This window comes from Lineus longissimus, chromosome 11 (genome assembly GCF_910592395.1).
Source record: "Lineus longissimus chromosome 11, tnLinLong1.2, whole genome shotgun sequence".
Taxonomy (NCBI): domain Eukaryota; kingdom Metazoa; phylum Nemertea; class Pilidiophora; order Heteronemertea; family Lineidae; genus Lineus; species Lineus longissimus.
In genome coordinates, this window is record NC_088318.1 from 7,432,147 (window position 1) to 7,441,367 (window position 9,221).

Here is a 9,221-nt window from a genome sequence, read left to right on the forward strand (position 1 = left end):
CCTGGAGGCCAAACGGCAAATCAGATCGCACCAAACTTCGGTACCTAAGATCACCTGACCAAGGGGTACATGTGTACTTAATTTGTGATCAATAGTCATTGCAGTTAAGAAACGTGCCATAGTTACGGCCTGACAGCGAATTTACGCCATTTGACCTCTGTGACCTTGACAAGAAGGTCAAATTAAAAACCTGTGTGACATATACTGTATGGTGGTTAGATGTACCCATGATATCAAATTGGTGGCAATCGGGCAAGAAGTTAAGGAATAATCACATTTTTAAGGTTTTTGGATTTTGCCCCCTGGTGGTCAAGTGGTGAATCATATTGGACCAAACTTCGGTCCCTGAGATCACCTGACTAAGGGGTAAATGTGTACCAAATTTAGTATCAATAGTCATTGCAGTTTAGAAACGTGCCATCGTTACATCCTAACGGCCAATTTACACCATTTGACCTCAGTGACCTTGAAAAGGAGGTCAAATCAAAAACCCGGAGGATATATGATGCACCTTTGCTAGAAGTACCTACCATATTTTTTTCAAAATTTCCCGACTACTATTAAGGGAGATATTGCATATTTTCACTTTTAACGTTTGGCCCCCTGGTGGCCAAACCATGAAACGAATCGGACCGAAACTTGGTCTCCAAGGTGTCATTACATAAGGGTACATGTGTACCAAGTTTCAACTCAATAGCTCTAACAGTTACGAAACGTGCCCTGCTAACGGACGACGGACGACGACGACGACGACGACGACGACGACGACGACGACGACGACGACGACGGACGACGGACGCCACGGTATGGGATAAGCTCACCTCTGCTAAGAGGTGAGCTAAAAAGGGACCTAAATGACATTATTTTAAAAATGGATGGTTAACTCCTAAAATTTACATCCAATTCAAAACACTTTGTTAAATTAAAGAAACCTTTAAAGGAAATATTTTACAATGATGCCAAAGGCGAAAAAGGGTCAAAATCTCTACACATGTAATAATGCCAGTGTTGTTAGTTGTCCAGTGTCATCTAAATACAGCCCTGGTTATGATGAATGTATTTAATTCAGAGCCTGAGGAAATATTACATCTTTTTGATATTACCATGTTCCAAACTGTCTGACTGCAATTTGAAAATGATCTCAAATGCACTTTGCCCAGAGCAATGCATAAACTAATGTATGTTATTCCAGTTGTTGCTGCATATTGATGTGTTCTGTTGTATTCTGTGCAGCAAGATTTTGGAAAACCCAGTAGTTCAGTATAGGTTAAACTCATTTTACTTGCAGCTTGCGAAAAGGCTGGTGCGACTGAAGGACATTTTGTCCTTTCAGATGATGGGCAAACGATAGTGGATGAGAACTTCATGGGGTCACTGCCAGGACTGACATGTCTGGAGTTTGTAAGCACTGGACCTGATTCAAGTACTCCTAATACTAGCCTAACCTCAGAAAATGAGGATGGTAAGTTTTCCTTTGCTTGATTGGCACTTCTTGAAAATAAGCCTATACACATTGATCAGCTGGTTAATTATATTCACCTTATGTGGCCTGATGATTGATAACCTGAAACTGAATTTCCATTTGGTTCACTAGTTAGTAGTTACAGGTCAGGAGGAATTGCTATCTTGGCCTTTGAACCTGGACCTCAGTCACGCAATAATCAGATGCGGTGCCAAAGGGGGGGGGGGCACTCCCGGCCCGTGCTCTCTATTGTTGTGAAAAATCCTTGAAATCGACCAGGATAATTTATTTAGATTCTGAATGAATTCGACCATATTTATCAACTAGGAATGCTGTCAAGAGTGTGCCTTCTCTTTCCCTCGACACTCACTGGATCCGCCCATGATCATGTCACGGAACCTTCATCGCTCAAAATACCTTCAGAGTTCGCTCTTGGATCTACTAACTATTGGTGAACAGAGTCCAGAGTACTGCTAACTTGGGATCAACCCAGAGTTCAGTTGCACAATAATGTCACTGGGATTAGTGCTTAAAATCTCTTTGATTCTTTTTCAGTGTCAATTCTACATGCAAATGTACAGCCGCCCCGTGTGCGTATTACAGACTTCCTATCCATTTCTGAAACTGCAGCCAAGAAACTTGACAGTCAGCTACAGAAGAGAACAGCAATCTTAAACACTTCTTCTGACAAAAACAAGATGTACAACATGACAGTAAACAAGAAGTGCTATGAATTAGCAACGGGAAACCCTGACTTGCTTGAGAGCAAGGGTACACTGCTGAAAAAAGCAAGGCATGAGGTGAGTTTCTTTCAGGAAGGAGCAAAAGCAAGGCCAGAAAACGTTATAGAAAGGGTAAATTACTTTACTAAAAGCAAAACAAATATTTCTTGCCCCCCTCCACCTGGGGCAAAATCCTGGCAGAAACACTGAGTCTGCGACATTCTTCTATTTTCTTTCCTTTCTTCCTTCTTCATCACCAATCTCAGATTTTGACACTTGGTGTCATGTGTGATTTTTCAAGTTGTCCTCGTTGTTAAAAGGAATCTGACAGTCGAGTGATCATGTATCGATAGGCTTCTTGTTTAAAGTGTGAATAGTACAGAAGTAAAACATTGTTCATTTAGCTATATATTTAGTAGGCAATACACTGACATTCCATTTTCATTTGTATTTGAAAATATTTTCAGGTGAACAAGGAGTACACATTCAAGAAAAAGACTCGGGGTCAGTGCAGAAAAAGGCCTGATTTGAAATTAGTCAGCAAAGAACTTCGAACAGTTCGACTCCAGGAGATCCCCAGTGAACTTCGTGAACTAGAGTTAAACGAAAAACTTTCTCAAGCAAAGCTGAAAACTAAAATCGAATTAAACCTGGTGGAGGAGGCAGAGGCGTTGAAGTCCTCCTTGACTGAGATGAAGCAAAAGCGGCGTGCCTTGTTGTCAGAACAGATACTTTTGCAGAGAAAAGAAAAGAAGGCTGTCAGGGACAAGAGGTATCGAATTAAAGCTAATAATGCATCGGTGGTTCCTGTTACTGCTTCAACCAGTACTGAGAGTAGTTGCAGTATGGACTTATCGCATGACTCCGAAATAGACTTGACTGAAGAGTGTGATGACGAAGATGATTTTCTGTCTTCTGCAGAAGAGAGAGAAACTGTGCTAGTCTCTGAAACACCATCACCATATAACTCTGAGGTTGACCTAATTCTGCATTTCAAGCAGGAAAAGCTGTCCGATTCTGGCTCAGGTGATGACCAACTTTCTGTCGCTGTAGACCAAAATGTGGTGTGTGTCCCTGAAACACCATCACCCTTCCCTGTTCCAGATGCTGAGCAAACCCAAGATGCTGGCACCTCGCGTGATTCTGGCACTAATGATGCTGGTGCACCAGGGATTGACACATCTAATATTTTTGACCCAAGGTTAGTATTGTCAGACAAAAGTACTAGCGTGCATGCATTGTACAAGAAATACCATACTGAAAAGTCTAGCTTGGCACCAAAGTATGTAAATGTTGGCAGCCATGTTAAAATATCTAGGTTCAGAACTTACACTTGAGCAGTTTGTAGAGGTAAAGTCAAACATGTGTCCTCAGTTACATCCGTCATTTGAAAACTGTGAATGCCAGAGTTCAATTGAAATAGCGCAGTACATTTTACAAAATGAACCAGTTTCTCTTCGCCAAACCTTCGAGCATTGTTTTCCTGGCCGAAAATATAATCGTACAACAATTTTTAACAAGGTTCTAGAGATGCCCACAGTCTTGTTAGAAATGGGGCGATCTGACAAACAAACCATAAAGCAGGGTGAAACTCAGTTGTATGTGATCCACAAGGATCCCAAGATAGATTATCAACATTTCATTGAAATGGGAATCAGTACTGGCATAGTGTCATCATCATCAAAACAGATCAGTTTCATTCCTAAAGAACAGCTGAAGCTGTTGCACAGACTAGCATCATCAGAAAAAGATCGACAATTGATTACTTATGCAGCAACATCAAATATGTCTACTTCACAAACCAGAAAGGCCTACAACAAGGACTGTGGGCAGCTGAAAACGAAAGTTGAAGAAAATCTACAAAAAATGCAGAACATCTATGCTGCATATGAAGAACTTTTGTCAGTCCAAGACCATGCACTTGTGCAATCCTTTGGGTTATGTGATGAAGAAAGTTCCATGGACTCTCAGACTACAAACACTGATGATATTGATGCTGGTGCTGATGAACCTTGTGAAGTTCTTCAGCGAGAAGATATGTCTGACAGTGATTCAGACACTGAGCCTGTTGTCATTGATTCATCGTCTTCTTCATCAGAAGATGAAGTTGCTGACAAATTAATTGGGATGAAGTCAATTAAAGATCCTGCCCTTGTTGCGCTTGTTAACCAGAAACGAGCCCAGCTTAGACATAAACATAACCGCCTTCGTAGTGAACGGTTGGCCCGGGAGCGGCTGATGAAAAGGACAATAAATAGTTCAACAAGAACCTTACTCCAGCGTCATCCAAATATTGGAAAGATAATGGAGCGTATTGTCAAAGATGCTGGTGTTGGGGCGGACAAGTGGTGTTCCACATCTAGCCTTACGTGGGAACGCCGCAAGGTCGGACAGAAAATGACCATATCTAAATTGAGGCGTGAACTGAGCAAACAAATTGGAGAAGATGTCAGTCATGGTACAGTAATTCAACTTTGTGTTCCACGCAATAAAAGATACCGTTCAAGTGCTAGGTATCATGGCGCTGCTAACATTGTCTCTAAACGGGCCCGCAAAGGTTTTGACGTCAAGATTAATGTGGATGACCATTGGTCTAATGCACTATATCAATCACTGGATTGTTTGCAGCAAACTGATAACAGTGGCATTTTTTACTTAAACCGTGATGATGCTGCTGGCTTCAGGCTGAATACTTTAGCTACTGCTAACAGATTTCAAACTCTAATGGTTCGGGGGGCTGAAAAATTTGGCAACGCGTACAGACTTCACCACAAAGGAGACTTCACAGCTGTTTCAGCTGGAATAGAAACACAAGTTTAATCAGACGGCACGAGACGCCGCTTTTTAGGGAGGTGCTGGCATGAAGGTGTTAATTGCTACCCCAATAAACAACCCAGTTCCTCACCCCAACCGCTTAAGGATTACATAAAAGGCCTGAATCCACCCATGTATGCCCCTTAATTGTGTTAGTAGTAATTAAGATTGCATGCGTTTATTAGAACCAACTTGACCTGAACCAAGCTTTGTGTATTATATTCCGGCTGCCATCTTGGATAGGCTTGGGCCTGCACTGTGTAGTGTATAAAAGATGACTTTGATGGAGTTTTTCTGTAAAAATATTGATGATTGTTTGCACCTCTATTATGTTTCAGCCCAGATACCAATTCTTCTGTAAAAAGCATTTTAATATTCTGCATATAACATAGCTTTGTATGGCTGTGATTAGATTAGGTTTGCACTCAGGCAAAGACAAATAAAAGGCATTTTAAAAGGGCCTACTTCGTTATTCGTTGTGAAGAATGGTCGTCATTTGAAAATGCCATGCCCATTACTTATGTTGTGGTATGAAAGATTGGTGCCCTGTTGTACACAAATGAGACAAATAGTCGCAAAGAACAGGTCTTAACCTATAGTATATATAGGCAGGACAAATGTGTCCTATTGTAGGCCTACCAAGATGAGACAGTTAGTTGCAAAAATCGACAGGTCACAACCTATGATATCATAGGCAGGACAACTGGTGTCTCATCCAGCTTGGGGTCTTGTAATTCCGGGAGTGAAGTTGAGACAACAGTCACCAGGGACATGTCACAACCTTTATTATCATAGGCAAGGGATGTAGTTGTCTCATCCAGCTTGAGGCCTTGTTATTCCGAGAGATGAGACAACAGTCACAGAGGACATTATATGTTACAACCTTTATTATCATAGGCAAGGGATGAAGTTGTCTCATCCCGCTTGAGGCCTTGTTATTAAGAGAGATGAGACAACAGTCACAGAGGACATTATGTCACAACCTATCTTTTATATGCAGGGGATGTAGGTGTCTCATCCAGCTTGGGGTCTTGTTATTCCGAGAGATGAGACAACAGTCACAGAGGACAACATATCAAGGCAGTACCAGTACACAAAAATTAAAAGTCATGATTTCAATGTACACAATATTATCATTATTATATTAATTATTCACAATATGCATTTAATTTACATTCAATAGACTCATACATTCAAAAAATAATTATACAAAGTTCACATCTTCATATTCCTTGCTATAGAAGTTTCAACTTTAACTTTCTTTTAATCAAAGTGACAGACAAATGAAGGTGCGCACTGTTCCTGTATAGTCCTCAATTTGGAAATGATGTTCATCAACTTGACTAAGAACGGTTCCAAGATAAACGTTTGAGTCCAATCTGAACAAACACGTGTCGCCGACATTGAATATACGTTTTCCTGATTTGTCAGTGGATTTCTTGGACTTCTTGCGTTTACGACCGAAATATCGCTAATGACCGCCTGCACCAACTTTCGAATCCAACCGAGCTTTTTTCTGAGGAGGGAAGTCACCATCATCATTCCTAGTCAGGTCCATTTTGAAGACGAGTATACCTGGAATTGTAAAGGCGAGTGTAAACATAATGGCAGTGGCTAAATGGGGGAGGGGGGGGGGGGTAACTGGAGGTGGCTCCAACAGACACAGCTTCTATTCTAATTCAATTCTGACACTGACCAGTGTTGAATCTAGAGTAAGAATGGAAGTATCCTTCAGATGTCCACTTTTATTTCAATGTAGATTCAAATAATATTTAATTGCAATCAAAATAGCCTTGGAACTTACCATCAGTCCAAAATCAGAGTAGTAATCACGCCTGTCTATAATGTCGGTTGCATTTCTGGTGACACATCTTGGAGGCTGAACCTGAAATAAAGAGTAATTTATTAGAATAGAATACATGCATACAAAGCCTACGGGAATACAGTATAATTATTTCAATCATCTGTTTGTGAATACATAGATGAAGGGAAACATCGCTTAACTTACCACTTATCTTGTTCACTGCCGGATCAATGATGTCGACGTACTGGGCTTATATACATGTAGCCTCTCGAATCAACTAAAGCATCACATCAGCCGAATTAAGTCGAGAAGTTATCTGCAGTACACACCATGCAACCAGCTGAAATTAAAGAAAAAGGCATTTTAGTAACTGAAGGAATGTTTACCAGTCAACAAAAGGCACTGGCATCACCCTGTACAAAAATACCACAACAAACTGGAGTGGAATGTGGGTCAATGGGCGAGTTCATTTTGCTAACAGGTGGATAATATACCAAGAACTTTTCTTGGCGAATTCTTAAGACTATATTTATCAATTACATCTGTAAAGATATTTTCAACATAAACTATGGTATATGCTAACTCATGGCTTGTTCATAAGCACGATCATGACTTATTATTGTACTATTACCCATGCTGTACCCCTTTCACCAAAATAGACCCGACCATCGAACTTCAAAACTCAACTATTTTTAGACATTTGTTTTTCAAATGCATTTTCTGCATGAATAGACAGCAAACTAATATAAAATAGATATATATTTTAAAAGTAAAGATTTAAATGAATACTGGAAGTAACTCGTTTTGCTAAATAACGATCAAGGGAATTCGATGTTGTACGATGAATTTGGCACCCCATCTCAATCTCCGTCTGCAAGTCGGCCATTTTGAATTTGAGCAGATCAAAGTTTGAGAAATTTCAGAATAAACGCACGACTCTGTACGAAACTGAAATGAGTTATGCAAAACAGCCGGAGTATTTATGATATATGATATTATGCCTACCCGGCTATCTAGTCTTGAAGAATTCCGAAATCTGTAACTTGTCGAAAAATCGATAAAAAACATGGAAATTGCCACTGTTTCGTTAATTTTGGTCCAAATTTCATGAAATTTTCAAGCCGGGTGAATGGTCATGTGACACAACTTATGAGCAAATGAAAACCGTCGTATCTAAGTCGAGCACGTGTACAGAAGCGCGCTGGTGTTTGAACGATGCCAATGCATTAACCCTTTGGCTGAATGGGTATTGCGATAATGTGTGAGATGTGTATTGGCGACAATGTTTACATAGCGGTTAACGGGTAGTTGTAAAACAAGAAACACAGAAACGAAACAGAAACACAGAAACACAGAAACGAAACGCAGAAACCAGTCTTGTGGCGAATTCTGGTCTGCAAACTCCATCTTGTTGCCATGGTTGTGGCCGCGAACGCGGGTGTAACTAAAACCGGTATTCAGTCGGAATGGAAGGAGGAATGCTCATTTCCCAATACCCCTTTTAGCCTCATCAACGTGTGCGCAGATTGGCAGCATCCGGCCTTGATCGTGCCAATACACTACATGTATGTACTACACGGCGTAAATAGAAAATAGTCCTTCGAATAGCGAGTCCTGTTCTTTTGTACATTCCATGGCCTGTGCACGACACTAGGCTGAACTTCCCTACTGCAACCTCATTAACATAAACATATATTTAAAGGGACTATTTAAAGGCAGCAGCTGGGCAGGCAAGATTGAGTTACTCCAAGTCCAAGTCTAGTGCCCGCCCCCCCCCCCCCCACTTTACTCTATTCTAGTCGCCAAAATTGGTCTCTCACGTCTCACATAACGTCGAAATGATTCACCCATGTACTGGTACCGTACCTTGCATTTAGTGCTGCATCAGACGGGATTTGTAGGATGATCCTGGTACTTCATGTAAATTGAACACTACAAGGCAAGATGTTGCACTGCACCTTCATTTAAAATAACATGCTGTAGGAATCGAATCGAACCTACCAAAGTACTACACCACCACCTCAAAAGACTTCACATATCGTGCCGCCCCCTCCCCCCCCCCCCCCCCCAAGTTGCTCCATGTATCCCCTCAACAACTCTATTGCATTCCGGCTGGCCGCAACCCACCAACCTCAGATTTTACTTTTAAACGACAATAACAACGGATTGGGCAAGGAAAGTATCGGCGTGCCGCTTGATTCCAACTTTTATGAAAACCCGTTTGATTTTCGTTTCTGCGTTTCGTTTCTGCGTTTCTGTGTTTCTGTTTCGTTTCTGTGTTTCTTGTTTTACAACTACCCGCGGTTAACAGGCTTTTCGTATGGACCAATCGTTGGGCAGCAGGCTAGTAGGCAGAATGGTTTATTTCGATGTCATGTTTAGGCTTAGCTGAAACAGCTGTGACTTAGTTACAGGTGTC

General features: G+C 41.1%; 1 long non-coding RNA gene across 1 annotated transcript; it reads right to left on the reverse strand.

Annotated features, from left to right (window-relative positions):
• Positions 1-6,190: 6,190 nt before the first annotated feature.
• LOC135496349 (uncharacterized) lies at positions 6,191-7,890 on the reverse strand. The gene is made up of 4 exons (XR_010448657.1): positions 7,808-7,890; positions 7,007-7,142; positions 6,803-6,883; positions 6,191-6,573 (listed from the first exon to the last, which is right to left on the reverse strand). It is a non-coding gene; the product is annotated as an uncharacterized LOC135496349 (long non-coding RNA).
• Between the last annotated feature and the right edge of the window lie 1,331 nt (positions 7,891-9,221).